The following is an 18,635-nucleotide window of genomic DNA, read 5'->3' on the forward strand; positions in this document are numbered from 1 at the left end:
AAAATATAATGTAGAACATGTCATATAGTAAAATCTTTTGTACCATTTTAAACATTGTGATTAACTTCTAAAAAAAGTATTTAGCGCAAAAGATTTTTTTTTAAATTAAGTTTCAATATGCACAAAAATCAAGTTATGAACTAAAACAAGTGTTTTAAAATTAAAGTGTACAAATATTATCACATTGACATTTGTATGTGCACATTTGACACTTTGAAATATATTTATGACTAAAACTTCAATTTTTATAATAAGAAAAAAATAAATTTCACCTATTATTGTAAAACTTTACAAAAATAAATTCTCAATCTATAATTGCATGTAACGTCATTAAATGCTAACCACAAATACAAGCTTCATTTTTTTTTAAAAACTTAAGTCAACATATGTTACCAGTACTGACACGTAACTTTTAAAATTTCAAATCATCTCAACTGATGGTAAAACAATATTTTAATATTTCAATCAATTTGTTTTTTGTTAGTTTGATATGTTTTATTTTTATGTTTAATTGTAATGTTGTACTATTTTTAAAGTCTTTTTCTTTTATATCAATAATAACATCGCGATGATTTAGTACGAACAGTTTTTCTCCTATATAAATTAATTATTGAAATAATATAAACCAATGTTTACTTTAAATGCTAACCAATAAATGTATTCACAAAAACAAAGTTTTTGATCACAAGTCGAATATTGCAAAAATAACCTTTATGTTAATTTCAAAAAGTTGGTGTATTCGTTAGCACTAGTAACATTGTGCTTTAATTTTATTTTTATTGAATTTGAGTTGCTGTGCAGTATGTTCAAAAAAAAATCTTCACTGTTTTGCTAAGTTTGTTTTATTAATAAATTTTCTTAAAATAAAAGTTTTGCTCTTCATTTTATTTATGTCAAACAATTTAGAACTGTCTAAGTTTGTATTAAATTTATCTACAACTAAATTAGTTTGTAGCTTGACATTAAAAAAATTAACTATATTACTTTCTTTTTTATCAAACAGTCTATACAAAAAACATTTTTTTCTAAACTAAAAGCTAAAGTGTAATCACATAAATTTCTAGCATTCAACAAACAATTACAAATTTGACAAAAAATTGTATAATGCACACAAAACTTTGTTATGCACAAAAAATTGTGGGTTTACACTTCCATAGTAACTTTTTTATTGTTAGAAAAATCAAAGCTATAATACATTAGCTTGAAGAAAAAAATTGCCTTTTAAAAATAACTAGTGACGTAATAAAATCGGACCCACAAATTTTTAAATATATTTAGTATATAAATTAAAGCTCTTTTCTAGAAAAATATTCGAGTTTATACAAAACTAACTTAATTTCCATTTAAGCTAATTTTATTTTTGTTGGTGTTTAAAGCAGCGTTTTTTTTTTTTTAAAACCTTCTTCAACCAAGTTAAACAGCAAAGGCCTAGCAAACAACATTTCTTAAAAAGCCAACCTCAAATACACCTATATTTTTCCGTTGCTGTTCTTCATTAACTCCAGATTATTTGTTTTAAGTTTCAAATTACAAACTTAAGGCCCCTTTGCAGATCAAGTTGCCATATGACTCACTTTGAGAAACCCTGGTGAGAAGATTTGTTTGAATTATAATTTATTGAAAGTTTTTGGCTTATTTTAAATGTTTACTCAGATTTAAGGAGAATACTGAAAAAATTGTGCAAAAAGTTTGTATTATGAAAGTTAACAGTAAGTTGCATGTAGTTCATAAAAATGTGTTGGTAGAATTTAAAAATAAAACAAACTTTTTGAACATATATTTTCCAAAGACTAAAACAGTAAAATTTATTTTAAATAATTATATAAAAAGTTATATATACTTTTTTCCTGAAGAAATGTTTGGGAAATGTTGATACTTTTAAGCAACTTATGTTCGTCATAAAGTTGAAGCCAGAAATTTTAAGTTTTATTTGGTGTATAGAGGCTTTGTAATTAAAAAATTGTTGATTTTTTGATTAAAACGAAATATTTTTAACCACTAAATCTGGTGGTAAAGTAGAATAAAATTCAACAGAAAGTTAGTTTTATGATTTTTATATAATTTAGTTTATATATAATATTAATTTAATATAGTTGCCTAGTACAATTTTGTATTTAATTCTTATATACTAAAACAATAATGTGATAATATTTATCATAAGTTACTTCTTCTAGTTAGTACTGTTTTGAAGACTTAAAATTTAAGTGAGTATTAAATTTTTACAAATACAGTAGACATTGAAAAAGATAAAAAAGTCGTTCTAAATACATAAAAGTAACATACTTAAAAAAATTGTTTATGATTAAATTTTAGGGTTTAAAAATTAATAGTTATAAATTTCTCTTCATTTAGTCATTTAAAAAATTGTATTTATAAAGCAAAAGAAACCTCTGGTAACTTAGTATTTCAACCAACCCTTTTTAGCCTTTTTTGTTTGCCTTTAAAGCATCTTCTCTGTACATCAAGTATTATTTTATAAGTTTTGCATGTCATATAATACTAAAACCTTTTTATACATTAATATTGCTTCTTAACTATCTTGTGATGTAAAACAGGGATAACAACAAGTTTTAGCTTAAATTTGCTTGTATATAAATTACTAAGTCATTGTTTTAATGTCAAATAGTTTTTTTAGTAGTTTGTAGCTATCAAAATTGATAGTATAAGTTATCATCAACTGACTAAACTTATGACAGTAAATCAAGATTATAACCACATACAGTACTAATTTAGACCTTTTTAGTATTATATTTCTATTAATAATTAGATAATAAAGACAATGTTAGCTCATTTTTCGTGTTATTAAAATAGTTATTATATAAATTTCCTTATTTTAATTAAAACTTTTTGTATATTTACACGTAATTTTTTTTAATACTAGTTCTTAATTTATCTATTTGTATAAAGAAAAAGAAAATGTTGAAAGATTAATTATTAACTTTTTTTCTATAAAAATCATAACTTTTTTTATAGATAATCTTTAAATTTAACAGAAGTCTGTACGAAGCGTAACAAATTTACAACCACAAACAGTTGCTTTCATAAAAGTATACGATTTTGATACATTTTAAACTATTTTCAATGGATTTGAATATGATTACTTATCATAAAAATGTTTGTTAACGCAAAATTTCTATGTGTTAAGTAAATGTTTATTTAAAATTAGGTGTAGAAAAAACTATTAAATGTATCTATTAGACCAACAGAAACAAACAAAAAATCTTCACTAAAATACTTTATTTTAATGAAGAAGTATTTACAAAGTATTTCAAAAACAAACCGGAAGTTAAACAACGTAAATCGTTAAAAACTATTATTTATCTTTTCTAAACTTAGACTATCGAACTATTCCCTAGTTAAGTTTTTCGTCAATGTTTTAAATATGTTTAAGCTTGATTTATTTATTAAGTTCTACAAACCAATTATTTTTCTTGATTGTCATTTAGACATATTAAAGTTTTAAAATTAGGTTCAGAATGAACAGTGTTAAATGTTTATATTATAAAGGTTTCTAGTGATTTTATTTTTATTTTTACTTTGTTATAAATTAACAGTTTAAAATTACTTTTTATTAATTTGGAAAAAAATGCAAAAAAAAGTAATATGTAGGTTATTTCAGATTAATTTTTTATAGTTGCCCACACAATTAATGTAGTTAAGATGAATTCTACTTGTATTAATAACTTTATTACCTATTTATGTTACTACTTAATTAAAATATTTATTGTAATATACTATCTATTGATATTTATTGTGATTATTTATTTAAAAATTGCTTACTATTTAGTGTTTTAATAAAATACTTCATCTAAACAATTTATGAAAGTAACAAAAACATGTAAACAACAAGTTTAATTTTTTTAATTATAAATTGATAATAATCAAAGTTAGTATCTAAAACAGTTTAGAACTATTAGAGTAAATTTTTCAGAAACTAAAAAATAATGTAACTAGACATTAACAAAAAGTTAATTACACTATTTTAATTTTCTTTTATAAATCAGTTTATAAAGAAAACTTTTCTCTTAACTAACAAATTAAGAGTAGTCACAAAATTTATACTAAAATAATTACAGTTTTGACAGAAAATTTTTACATACACAAAACTTGCTGTCCACAAAAAGTTACAGTATGTTAGTATTGCGGTAGTACCTTTTTTTTTGTTAGATACATTGCTTTAGGTTCAAATTTTTTTTAAACAATTTTATGCATCATTTGACGTTTAAAACAAAACCAACAAGTAGTGATTTTTAGCTTGTAGATATATTTTAATTACTTTCAATTATTAGTGTCAATAATTTGCCATATCTGTTTTATAACCGTCGAAACTGATGGCAAAATAGTTAAGTAACATTGTAACTTTTAGTAAATTTTTATAAATTGTTTTATAATTTTTATTTTTGTGTGTAAAAACTGTAATGATATTTAATTTATTTCGCACATTTAAATAGATGATAGAAGAATACCCATAATACTTATGCTAGCATTCCATAAATATAAATCGCTAGGTGATTATAAGTATCTTCTAAATATTAAATGTAACTAAGTTCAAAAAATCTTTACTAATTTTACGAACTTTTACGATTAAAAAAGATAAAAAGATGATATAGTTGATGATTAGATTTTCATCAAGGAGATAACTATGATTTATAGTCTTTTTAAAATGCATATAAATCTTTCGGTTTAAATTTGCCTTTTTTTTTTGTTTAATTATTCTCTATTTGATTGTAAGATTATATTTTAAGATCTATAATAATATTCTGTTTTTAACAACTTTTTACAAGGTTTATAAATAGTTAGCTAGTTAATTACATTTATCAGAGTTTTGTTAGTATTATAATCAATATAGAAATAGAAAGTGGTTGTAACTTAATAAATAAAAATATGTAAGATTCGATTAATTTTATTAAGTTTTTATATTTACAAATGTGTTTGTTTTCAAAAGCTGTATTATTTTTGACAAAAAGTTAAACAATAACACGCAAATTTTTTAAAGTGTTTTTTTTTTAAACAGATATATTTACAATTATACGATTTAGTATCGTCATAAAATGATAACTACAAATGGCAGATTTTTATAGTAGATTCAATAGTAAGTAGACTTATATGATTAAAAACAACGGTAATTTGAACTTGTGACCATCTTAATTGATGGTATAATGAATAACAAAAATATCAATTGACTAAAAGTCGAAATTGCATCAACTACTAGGTTGTAGTTTAATGTATAATAAGTGTAACCCAGTACTAACTATTTGAAATAAAGTTAAAAACGAAAATGTAAAATTATATTAAATATAATCTTAATGTAGTCTTAAGATTTAAATTTATAAACATTATGTTATACAATTTGTTTTTGTCTATTGTGTTATACTTTACTTGTTTAGTAGTTCTTAATAGTTTTTTATTTAAATAATGCTTATTTTTTATTTTTTTGCTTTAAATATATTACTAATTCTACATTTTTTTTGTTTTTGCATGTTTAACAATTATTGTAAGTCTCTCAATTTTATTTGTTTTAAGATTTATACTTTCTAATACGTCTTATACAGTGAAACTTGGTATTTAAAAACAAGCTAATAAATGATTAATCTCAACTTGAAGTTCTTTGTCTAATAAAATGAATTTTAAAAAAAATGTAACATTTTAAATTGTAAAAGCTAGATATTATTTAATCACTAGATTAAAAACGTTGCTAGGATTTGTTACAATAGTTAAGTTTTATTATTTTTTGCAGACTTATACATTTAATATTTTACAGTTTAAAGATATATGAGTTTCTTATAAAAATAAAATTCATTAAAAAAGTTTTATGTTTTGAATTTTTTTTTATTTAAACTTTTTTTCTGCGATATATCTGAAAGTACATTCAGTACAAAGCTTAAAAAAATTAAAACGTTTACTGTTTTATCTTCAATCTTTTAAAAGATTTTTTTCAAAAGTTACATTAATTATAAGCAAATTCATCAGCTAAAAAAAACTTTTTCATTAAATCTGTATGTATTAATAGTATTTGGGTGCTTTTTTTTTGATTATACTTTTTTTTTATTCATAAACAAATTTCCAAGTTATCACTAAAAACGTTTTGATACACAAAATTAAAACTTATTATTTATATGTATTAATTTATGAGAATACCATGAGTAAGATATCAAGTTATAAACACGTCTTAAGCAGTGTCTATTTTGTCTAGTATTTAGTGCTCTATACTACGTTTAAAGTATAAAAACCAATTTTGAATTATCATTCATAAAATGGTTTTTAAAATACATTTTAGAGTCATTGTAAATAATTATACCGTAGTAATATGCTTTATTTTATTACTCTTATCTTTTTTAACTTACAATAAATGTATAAGACCGTTTAAATAAAACAATGTTATCAATGCTAAAAATAATTTTGCTGTAAAATCTATACTCTCAAAACATTTATTTTATTTTAAATTTATCTTCTAACATTAATTTACTAATTTACCTTAAGTTTTCAAAAAATTTATTTGATTTTAATTATTATGTTGACTTTTAAAACTTTTAATACACCAAACATTAATTTTTTTTTTTTGCAATTTCTAATATATGTATATAACATTATTACTTTTGTTTCTAGGAAAATCTAAAGTTTCGTTTTTGTTTTTAACAAATATAACTAAGGATAATCAGAAAAGCTGTAAAGCTCAGAAATAAACTGTCTTATAACAACTATTTACTCACTAAGCTTTTATAATTTATTGACATTATCAATGTAGCAAATGGCTGTGAAAATTCAAAGTAAAAAAAAAACAATAAGTTTAAAAATATAGAAAAATTTACTTAAAAATCTACAAAAAACAAATAGAGTAAATTTTACTAATCTCCATAAATATATTTTCAACCTTACTACACTAACAAACATTTTATTTACGGCTAACTTTAATTTAACAATAATAATAACTAAAATAATTACAATATTTTTTGTATTTAAATTTGAGCTAATTGTATTTTATTTTGTTTCTTTTAGAGCTAAATTGTTTTATAGCTCAATGAATCTAAGCGTTTTTTTGTAACTATTTTTGGTCTATAATTTATACTTATGTAGTTTATTGTTAATTAAACTTATCAAAATTCAATTATACATTTTATGGTTTTTCAAAATTAAGTTTAATCGTAAGCATATTTGTTCTTAGTATTTAATTCTATTATTTGAAAATTGATCTTCACGTTTTGACATTTTAACTATTTGAATGACGTCATTAAATATAAACCACATATTTTTATCTTTGTTTTATCATAAATTTCTGTCAATATTTCAATTTAATAGATATAAAACGTCAGGCATAGTTTATAACCATAGGAACTGATGGTAAAACATTAATTAACATTTATCTAATTTTAATTTTACGTTTTGATACACAAAATTGAAACATTTTCTGTATGAATTTATGAGAGCTATGTGCGTTAAGTATCTTGTTTAATTTTTTTTTATCTATTTTATCTTGTCTATTTATTTTATATTGTCTAGTCTATTTTATTTTGTATTCAGTTTTGTTTACTACGTGCAAAATTTAGATATCTCTTTTTAATTTTTATTCAATAAACTTTTTCAAAAATTATCAAAAAGCAATTTAGTTTATGAACATACTATAATATGTTTCGTTTTTATTGTGACTTTAAATAAGTTGAACATATTCTTTTATGTAAAATAAAGTTATTTTTAAGGAAAAACTACCAAGCTGTACAAATTATGGTTTCAAAACATACGCAGTACTATGATTTTTTTCTTCTAACATTATATTAAAAAAGTTTATCTAAAATGTTTAATTGCGTATAACACCTAAAATAACAGAAAGTGGTTTATTTAAGTTTTACTTATATTGTAAAATTAAAAAAAAATAATATTTCTAAGTTTTTGTAATCACCAACATAGATTTTTAAAATTAAAAAAACTTTGTCTAGGTACACTTTAAAGTTTGTTTTTTGATTTAAGTTGGTATAACTAAGAACAGTATTGTTTTTTTTTTTTGTATACAAATTTCAGCATACTGTGTTTTTTTATCTGTTTTAGAGCTTAATTTTTTTTTCTTAATGATTAAAGATTTTTTCAGAAATTATTTTTAGTTCTAATTATTATAGTTGCATACCTTTGTGTTAATTCAAGTTGTCAAAAGTGCAAAGATACAATTTATATTAAAAAAAAATTATCATACTCGTAAAAACAATTATTCGTAATATTTCATTTAAAATAGAAATTGATCATCTGACTTTCTAAAATGTTTATGCTTAGTTTTGACATCTTAAATATCTGGTAACGCCATTAATTAAAATCCAAAAATTTTAATCTTTTATTTCATTATACGTTTTTGTCAATTTTTGGTTTCTATTTTAAAGAACCTTATGTACAATTTGTACACATCGAAACTGATGGTAAAATAATTAACTAACATTTATCTGACCAAGAATTTAGTTATTTAGAAAATATGTTGTTTTCTACAGAAAATGGTTATTTTTAATTTCATCGCATAATTAAATGGTTTTTAGATAACTTTATGAAAATAGAATAAAGTTTAACGCAAAAACATAAACTATAAAACTACTAAACTCAATAAAAGTATTAACAAAAAGTTATGAAACAACATTATTGTTAAATGCTTTTTATATTTTCAGCTTTATAAATTTAGCTTTTTTATAACAATTTTAGTAAACTATATAAGGTTCAAAACTTTTTATACTTCATATAACTATTTTTTGATCGCTTATATCTCAAAAACTACTTCGAATATTTCGAAGCGGTTGAAAATTAATGATAGTTTTTATTAAGCTCATAAAACAAAATCAACTTGTTAAAATCATGATGGACCCTATCTGTATTACTAATATTATATCCCCTTAATATTTTTACAATAAAAATACAGAATAACTAGTTTTGCTGTTCTTTTTTTTCTCAATTTTAGAGCATCTGATAATCTTAGTGGTATAGTGACTATAATAAATTGAGAAGTTAAGCATTAAAGTTTTATAAATAATCTTTTTAGACCTAGAATAGACTAAAGTACTTCAATTATTTGGTCATACTTAAGTTTTGTTGTTATAAACATACTTATCAGAGATTATTTATTTTTTTGAAATGCGTCAAATTGGTTTTACTTAAATATTGAGTGGATAAAAAATCACATTTCATTTTTAATCTTATAGCTAAAAATTTCGTTTTTTAAATCAAAAACAGTTCAAAAAAATAGAAAAATGTTTGTTTTCAATTATTCTTATTTATCACTTTAAAAGTATTTATTTAAAATCCATTAGTATTGTTGGAAATTTATAGAACTTTTTTTTTTTTAACAATAGAGACAAAATGAGTGTGATTATGAATGTTTGAGAAAGAAAGTTTTCGAATATTTAACTATTTTTTTATCATAGTCTGTGTTTTATATCTTTTGTCTCAAAAATAAAAAGTCAAATGCAGAACATTAAAACAAAATTTACTTAGAACATCATTCATGAGACAACAATTAGGTATGACTCAGTTTAAAAAAATTGCGAGATATAACCAAATGCAAACATGTATATTACGAATAATTTATATTTTTTAAAAAGTGATTTTATTTTTAAAATGAAGCTTTTATAAAACGTAACTGTATTATAGTACTTTTCATGATTTTTTGAGCATTTTTGTAGAAAAGTATAAAAGCAATTATATTTTTGTAATTGAAAATAGATATTTGAATTTTTTTTTTCAATAATAAACTATGTTGATTGTGACGTACCATTTTTTTTTAATTACATTTTTAGTCTTAGCAATGTTTTCAACACTACTTATACTAATGCTTTTTTTATAGTAACTAGTTTAAAGGTTACAATTAGTTTATTTTTATTTACTATTATTATTTTTTTTATTTTTATTTGTTGTTTTTTTATTTTTACTATCACTGTTACCCCTAACTCTTACCCTCGGTCAGTAACTTACTTTTTGATTATTATTCAATATAATTTTTTACTTTATTATACATTGTTTGTACCATAAATGAAACAAAGTCATTAGTTATTTAAAAAACATTTTTGACTTAGACAATAAAAAGTGATGATAACATACTACTAGCAAGACCTTAAACTAGTTTCTAAATAATTTTAGCACTGGAGCGTTATTTTAATGGCCAAAAAAAAATTATCTAAGTAATTTTTAAATTCTTTTAAAACTATGTTAATTATAATAAAAAAAGGTTTATCGAAAAAAACTCTTTTGTCTACAGGCACAAAATATTTTATTAGTTTCTTAAGTTATAATAATACTTTATTTAAATAAATTTTTTACTTTGTGTTCATACCTTAAAAAATTATGTTTTTTTTTTTGTTTTAACGTTAATTAGTTTAACCAAACATTTATAAGAAAATTTTAATAGTTTTGTCACGTTTTTCTACTCTTTTAGGTGGCTAAATCTTTCATCAATTTATTTTCATTATAAATTAGGTATAGTAGACTTGTCTACAGTTCAATGAAATAAGAGTTTGTGTTTTAAGTAAAATCTCAATAAACCCTTTTTTTTTAATTTTTTATTTGTATCTTAGAAAGAGTTTATTATCTAAACAAAAGATTATAATTTTATTCTTAATTGGTTTCATTACAGACGCTATATTTTTTTGGAAATTATAAGATAAATTCATTGATTATTTTCATCTTTAGATTAATTTCTTGGATTTGTAAATTGTAGCTTATTTTAAATAAATTCTTTAACTAATATATGTTCAGTAGAGGTTTATTTTATTTTAGTTGTAGAAAAAAACTATTAATGATTTCTATTAGACCAGCAGAAGCATAAAACAACATTCAATAAAAAACTTTATTCTAATACAGCAATATTTACTAAAAATTATTAAAAAAAACGAAAATTAAACAACATCAACAGTTGAAAAATATTTTTATCTTTTCTAAACTCAGACTATTGAACTATTCTCTAGTAAAGTTTTTCATTAATATTTTAAATATGTTTAAGCTTGATTTGTTTATAATGAACCATAAACTATTTTTTTTTCTTAATTGTCATTTAGACATATTAACGCTATTTAAAATTTCAAATCTTCAATAAATTATAGCTTAGACTATTTTATTTGTTGTGTTATTCATTTTAAATTACAAAGTATCTAATTAAAGTTTTTAAATTCGCTTAAGCCAATTAATTTTACTTGTTTTTTTTTATTTATCACAAAATGTCTAAAATAATTTGCATTGAAATTCGACTTTGAGGTTTAAATGTTCGAGGTCCGAAGTTTCACCTTTTGCGGGCTAAAATTTCTGTAAAATTAGCGGGTCGGGTCTGACCCTTCTATACTTTAAAATATTTAAATAAAATATGTTATATTGAACAAATTAAGTTCAAAGCAAACTTTTACCATGAAATATAATTTATGCTCTTCAAATACTCAAGAAGTATTAATTGCTTGCAAAAGTAAATATTACTACCTATTTAAGGCCATAGGGGGGGGGTTGAAGCTATTTTTTGACCAAAAATAAAATATAGACTTATATTATAGTAAATTTCGTAATGTTTCAGATGCTATTTTTAGATTTTAGAAATATTAAGTAACTTTTTTTTTATGACCGGTTATATAAATGGTTGTCTATATAAAGGGTATATAAAGAGTAACTTTAAAGCCGTTTTTCTCGAGTTTTTAAAAACGGGCTTTAAAATCTATCTTCTCCTTCATTTTTCAAGCAATCTTCTTCAAAATTTCAGGAAATGTTCCTTACATTATGATAAAAAAAAAACGTTATTTGTGAATTTTTATAATTTCAAAAAACAAAATTTTATGACAAAAAAAAAAAAAAAGATTTTTAATCAAAAAAATTAAAAAAAAAAAATGTATTTTTACTTAAAATTTTTTAAAGTCACAAATGACGGTTTTTTGTTATTGTATAAAGAATAGACTGTGAAAATTTGGAGAAGATTACTTAAAAAATGAAGGAGGAGATAGATTTTGAATGCATTAGTCTTTTTTCGCCGTTTTAGTTATTCCTTCCCCATAAGGAACCTGTTATGCGGCCCGACTTTGGCCGGTCATATCTCAAAAACTAATTTGAATTTTTAAAAACGATAAAAAGCAACTTGAAGCTTAGTAAAAACTCTATAAAATCAGATCAACTTGTAAAAAACATGGCCTTAACAGATTACTAAATGAACTTTAACAAAAATGCTAATTGTGTCATCTTTTTTAAATGAACGTGTTTTAGCTGTAAGTTGTAAGATTTTTAAATGAAAGAAAAATAAATATTACAATTTTTAAACAACGCCTTGTAACGTTTTTAAACTTTAAATTCTGTTGTACATACATTAAAATACTGTTGTTCATTTTAACTTTGTTAATTAACTTACATCAAAAATCTGAAGACTTACTATAATTTTTAAGAGATGTTATGTCTTTAAGTAAACACCAAAACAATTTTTTAATTTTATTCAATATTTACTTTTGTTGTTTTGTAACATTTGTAACTTTTGGTGAAACTTTATAAAAAATGGTATACATGTATAAAAAGATTAATTTCAGTGGGAAATAACCTAAACTAAATCAGTAGAATGTTAAATATTATCACTAGTGTTGTTTTGGTAACTTGGCGTTATATTTGTTTTTCAAAATAGTTTATTAAATTAGGTATTCTTGATGTAAAGACTACACTTTTTTTATTTCTTGTTTTGCTTCTTCTTATTTTATTATTTTACTTCTACAATTTCTTGTTTAAATTAACTAAATCTTTAAAAGTATAAATAAAGCATATCTTTTAAATATTTATTTTACTTTAGGTAATGTTTTATTTCAAACCAACATATCTCTATTTTTCTCAGAAAGTTTATAATAATTTTTTTTTTGTGTCATTTTACAACATTTTTATTTTACTTTAATTTTCTTTTTGTATATAAATTTAAAAACAAATTTTCATTAATCTTGATGACAAACTTTACCACAATATAGTATCAAATGATAGTTTTTATTTCCTTTATAAACAATTTTTTAGACGTTGATTAAATATTTATTTCAAAAAACTATAGTTTGTTATCCCTTATAAAGATGACAAAATTAAAACTAAACAATTAATTAATTTATCACTTAGTTATAAATAAACTATATTTTTATGGTATGTTTTACAATTTTAACTAACTTCTTATTTTTAAATTTTTCATTAATGCAAAAAAAAATATTTATTTTATTAAATATTGGTAAACATACTATTTATTTTATTGTACCATTTTAGACTTTAAAAGACTTTGTTAAATTTAAACTTATGACTCTGAATCGAAATTATAAGATTTAGAAATGTTAAAAAAATATACTAGTAAAAATCGTATTAAGTTCAAATAAACAAACACTCTATACTTAATTTTGGCAGACATAAGTTAAGGTTTGATCTAGGTAAACATCTATTTTCTAATAAAATATTTTGTTACTATCGATATAGATAGCTAAAAAACAACTCAAGTAAAAAAACTAATTATCACCAAAAAACTTATGATTAAAAAAACTACTGAAGTAGTAATTTGTCGCTAAAACTTTACCACTAAAATCTCCAGTATATAAAATTGCATATACTATTGTGCTTATATATTGTTATTTTTGTAATTTTTACTTAATTTGTGTTGATGAAACTTTTTAAATCTTAAATTAAAAAAAAAAAAACTTTTTTTTGTATTATTATGTTTAAAAACATTCTCTATGATATTTCACGTGAAAGTATAAATAATGGATTTTTTTTTATAAGCTGTGGATCAAATCAAAAAAAGTTTTTTACTTTTATAAAATAATTTTTTTTAAAGTTATATCATCATCAGCAGTAATCTTAGTATCATCATCCGATTTTTTAATAAAAAAAAGTAGTTTAAAAAAAAGCAAAATTTTTTCATTGCAAAATTATGGGAGCTTTTTAACAAGCATAACATATTACGATAAGTTTTAAAGATTACTTGATTAGCTTTATATAAATTTAGGAAAAAATAATTCTAGTATTGCTCTATTTACGTAAACCAAAAAATCATGAGTGAAATTAAACAAAAAACTAAAAAAAAGCATTAACATCAACAGAGCATTAGTTTTGTTACTTGCTAATTTAAATCAACTTTGGCAGTTGTTTTTCTTAGCAGTAGATAACTTATTATCTCATGATCTTATCACACATTGCAAAAGTCAAGAATAAAAGACCATTATACTAAATAGGAAATTTAAACATGTATATAATTAAATGAAATCGAAGTTTGTAATTTTGGCTACAATTCATCTATAAACGTTTTGTATGCACTTTTATCTATTTTCGTGCTAATTTGTTGATACTACGTTAAAAGAATGACATATTTTAATTTATTTTAATTATTAGTTTTATCTTAACTTAAAAAAAATTGTTATTTTAACAATAAAAAACTAAAATGAATTTAAATAATAAGTACAATGTATTAACAATGTATTAACAGAACCCTAGTTTTGTTATTTTAAAACATCAATTAATTAAAGCAACTTCTTTATTTTAATCGAAGTGTCTGAAAATTACAAATGTCATGTTTTTGCCACACTTGTCTATATATATGAACTTCAACAAAATATAAAACTAATGTAAATCCGGGAAAGTATATATATATATATATATATAATTATATATAAAAAAAATTTCAAGATGTTAAACTCAAAGGACTCGAGTTTCGTGCCTATGCACTCATTAGCTTCAAAACAAGTTTAAAATAAAGCACAGAACAAAAAAACACAAATGAAAGTTAAAAAACTTTTCGCACAAACAGATTATGACGTAATTTTGAAACTATCAAAAATCATGCAAAACGGCTTGTGCAAAAATTGATTTATCAATCAACAATAAACTGGCAAAAATTCATAAAACTTCAGTGACTGAATATATATTACGACAGATAATTGAAAGAGATAGAGATAAAATTAAGGTACAAATTGAAATTTAGATTATTTTATGATGAAATTAAAACTTGTTAAACTTTAGCCGTCATAATGCCGTCTTGCCAACTTATTGCCGTCAGCTAACGTTAGCTAACGGCAATAGCCCAATATGTAGGCTGTATCTCAAAAAAGCAACAGCCGTTGTATATGCACTGAAAGACAAGAGATGCCTAAACAAAAGAAACGAGTTTGTATCGTCTTGTAGACATATAAAAAAAACGCTTCTAAAGTTTAACAAGTTTTAATTTCATTTTAAAATAATCTAAATTTCAATTTGTACCTTAATTTTATCTCTATCTTTTTCAATTGTCTATCGTAATATATATTCAGTCACTGAAGTTTTATGAATTTTTGCCATTTTATTGCTGATTGGTAAATTAACTTTTGCACAAGCCGTTTTGCATGATTTTTGATAGTTTCAAAATTACGTCATAATCTATTTGTGAGAAAAGTTTTTTAACTTTCATTTGTGTTTTTTGTTCTGTGCTTTATTTTAAACTTGTTTTGAAACTGATGAGTGCATAGGCACGAAACTCGATTCCTTTGAGTTTAACATTTTGAAATAAACTTTTTTATTAATAAAGCCCTTAAGGTGGACTCAGTGTGGAAATTTTAATCTATCAAGTTAAATAACTTAATTCTATATAACTATATATATATCTATATATGTAAAATAAGGTTAATGTCCGAACTTAAACACCTTCTACTGAGCCCACTTGAAGGGCTTTTAAATAATTTATTGAAATGGCGATTTTAAAAATTCTGGTACATATGTTTCATAAAGCTTTAATTTTTCATAAAGCTTTAAAATTAGTTTAATTAATTTAATAAATTATACCGCTATGTTACTTTAAAAAAAAACAGTTAATTTAACATATGCATAACATTTAATAACACAAACACATTTATAAAAGAATTTACAACATATAAGTACAAAACAACTAAAGTTATACAACAAACTGGTTAGTTATAGAAAATAACGAAATGTTTCTGTTGATGTGAATAAAACTACTGTGCCGTAAACTAACTGTAAAGTATTTAGTACTTCCAATGAAAAAGATCTGTCGAAGTTGATTCATATATATATAAATATAAACTTAAAATACACAAAATAAACTTTTGCTTGGGACAGTTGTTTCTGTGTTTAATACGCGTCTATACGTTTAATACGCGTTATATATATATCTATACAACAGTCTTAGTTAATATCTGTTAACATTAGTTGATATCTAATAACAACAGTCTGCTATAAATGTAAAAATGTATCACATTTTAAAAAACACTGTTTTATGAAAGTATATCAACTATTTCAGAAATACATAGAGCTTTTTTATTTGTTTATCAAGTTTTTTTAAAAAACTCAAGCTTGAAAAAATACAAAAGTTATAATATACTTTAAAGTTACATTTAAACAAGTCTTTTGTCGTTCGACATTTGTCACTATAAATATTATAATTTGTTTACAATGGTCAATTTTCTAAAGGTACAAATTTCATTTAAGCTACTATATCTAAATATTATTGATATTTTGCTTTTAAAGTTATGATACAACGTATAGTTTGAAACACGTGTTAAGTAGTGTTGGTTTTATATAAAGTATATTTCTATATATTACATGAAGTTCTGAGTATAACATAAAATTTATCGTTCATTGAACATTTACAAAACCTACAGAAAAACATTTATCGTACAGATTAATTATTTTTACTATTTGTTGTTGTTTGATCTTTCTAGTTTAAAATAAGTTGGTATATTCGTTTACATAAAATGAAAAATAAGTATCAGGTAAAAATTGATGTTTGTTTTATACTTTCAGACTTTTTTTCTATTACAAATTGTTTTATTCTAGTTAAAGTGTACCTAAACTGTATAACGACGTAAACATCTTAATCAGCCATAAGTTGTTTTTTGATTTTATATAATAATGTTAAGTTTCATATTTTTCGTATAATTGTTCGTAAATGATGTCTGTAATCACCGGCATTGTTGTATAAAAATAAAATTAATGGTTGTAAGAAAATTTTTAAGGTTTTATTGTATTTTGAGTATTTATAACTAAGAATAAATGTAATGCTAGCTGAGCATAAACTTCAGATAATTATGTTTTGTTTTGGTTCTATAACAATTTAATGTTTTATTTATTGGCTTTACTGAATTTTAGTTTTTTATACAAACATTTTGTTAAATACATTTGTTAATAGTTATCTACAGAAAATGCATAGAATTTACTTTTTAAGAAAAATAAAGCATAATCGTAATAGAAATTATTTAAAAATACTTTATGTATTAAAAATGACCGTGCTGCGTTTTAAATTATTTCTGTACAGTTTTACCATGTATACTGTTTAGTGATGTCATTAGATTTAAAACACAAGTGTTAACTTTGTATTCAAGTATATATTTCGCTCTTTTTTTGATTTTTTAAGCTTTAAATGACTGAAAACCTTTTGTAACCATCTAAATTGTTGGTAAAATATACAACAACCCATAACAAGTTGTTATACTTGAAAATTTTTCTAGTGTAGTACTTTTACATTACCAGGTACGTAGTACAGTTATATTCGCAAACAATAGTTCTTTACTAACATTTATAAATATTTAATTGAATGTATAATAAAATAGATTTTTTTTAAAGTATGCTTGTAGCCATTAAATAACTGGTTTGAAAGTTTTTCAGAATAAAAATCGTCTATTTACACATTTTTTTTGTATTATAAAAAACTGTTTAATATAATGGATTTGCGTTTTGTGTTAAGATTTCTTCTATCTTTTTTTTTGTTAACTCTGTCAAAATTTTAGTTTACCTTTGAACCATAATTTTTCTGTATACCATTTGCAACTGATTGTGAATAGATTATTCATTTTATTTTATATTTTATTACACAAAGTGTTTAAAAACTATACGAGTTTCATTCTCAAGTGAAAAATGTTAAATGATATAAAAAAATTATAAACAACAAAATCAACAAATTTCTTAAAGCTCAAAAAATTGACAATTCAACACTCAAATAATACTATATATACAAATAATAAATACTAACTCAAAGAATGAAAAGAAAACATAAACCAAAAACTACTCTTATTTCACAACAATTAACTTAGGTAGTTGTTCAATAAGGTTCTAAAAACGAATAGCATCAATATTTCAGAAACACAACATTAATATCAAACAGGCCTACACCAGAAAAATAGTTTCTGATTACTTTAGCAACATAAGTAAATGATCGGATGTATTTGACGAAAACTTTATTTATAAATTTAAATGCTCTGCAGATTAGAGCATCTTTTAGAATGGAGAAACATCACAGCAAATATTCCGACGAGTTACAGACCACTGCGGAACAGATAAAAACAGCACAATATTTGAACAATCTTTTGATTGCACACCCTTTCAAAACTCTGACATAGTTCAAAAATTTAGAGTTTTGAAAGGATGTAAACAAAGCGAACTCTACAGCCTGGAATCAGTATTGATAAATGAAGAGCGACCTAATTTAAATATGCAAATAGCATTAAATGGAAAAACAAAATTATTAACAATCTATTAATAAACATACCTTTACTTTAGTTTCGCTTGCTCAATCTCTAAATATTGTATTTGTTTGAGTTCATTCATACGTCATAATTTATAGTTATTTTTTAAGCTGTTCACTAACAAAAAAAAATCAAATTTCATTTAACATTTTTTACTTGGAAATAAAACTTATATAGTTTTAAAAAGCTTTG

This window comes from Thalia democratica, chromosome 5 (genome assembly GCF_965202585.1).
Source record: "Thalia democratica chromosome 5, ktThaDemo2.hap1.1, whole genome shotgun sequence".
Taxonomy (NCBI): Eukaryota; Metazoa; Chordata; class Thaliacea; order Salpida; family Salpidae; genus Thalia; species Thalia democratica.